A 979-nucleotide genomic window follows, 5' to 3' on the forward strand; every position below is an offset into this window, starting at 1 on the left:
AAGCTCTGCCCCCAAGGTGACGTAGTGTCAGGGAAGACCAATTGGGAGTGAATTTCGCGAGCCGCGCCCGGCGATTGGTGAAGACAGTGAGCTGACTCGGAGCCCACCAGGCCCGCCAGTCGGCGGCGGCGGGCTTGAGATTGACAGCAGGGCCAGCCCCGCCCCGCCCACGCCCTCCCCCCCGCCCCCGCCCCCGCCCCCGCACACACCCCATTCCTCCCCAGGGTATGCTTGGTGGCCGAAAGGATGCAAATATGGACTCCACCGTGCAGGCTCGGAGCCCGCCCGTCCCAATACCTCAGTTTACCCTGCTGCAAAGCTCCTACCTAAAGGAACATCTGGTGCACAGTGATGGGACCAGGAGACGTGACCAGTCCCACAAGGAGGGGGCAGCTCGCGGAGGGGTGCAGAAGGCTGAGGCCCTAGCCTGACAGCCCAACAGGCTCCCTGGCAGGCAGGACTCAGTCACACCTTGGTCCCCAGAAAGGTTTTTGGGGAAAGCCCAACCTGCATTCGAGGCCCCTGAGCCTTAAAACAGCAACTGTGAACAGCTGCCTAGGTTTCATTCTTTCGTTTCATCTCTTTCCTCTCCGCCACCTGACATTAGTTAGTTGTAGTACCCCCACCCGCCGTCCCCACTCCCTCGCCCGCACCCTCGTCCCCACCCCCAGCCAGGGACAGTTTCCTCTGCTGCCACAACAAAACAAACGGAAAACATAAATGACTTCAGCACTGTTAGCCACCGTCTGCCTGTTGATGCCCCAGCTACCCAACAATGTCCTATATTGCTCTTTTCTCAAACCCCGGGATCCAGTCAGGGCACACATTTTATAGAATAATAGGTTAAGCAGAATATGGCGTGGGAGCTGGAGAGATGGCTCAGCAATTAAGAGTACTCGCTGATCTTCCAGAGGACTAGGGTTACAATCCCCAGCACCCACATGGTAGCTCATCCATCTGTAACTTCGGTTTCAGGATA

This window comes from Chionomys nivalis, chromosome 8 (genome assembly GCF_950005125.1).
Source record: "Chionomys nivalis chromosome 8, mChiNiv1.1, whole genome shotgun sequence".
In the NCBI taxonomy this organism is placed as follows: domain Eukaryota; kingdom Metazoa; phylum Chordata; class Mammalia; order Rodentia; family Cricetidae; genus Chionomys; species Chionomys nivalis.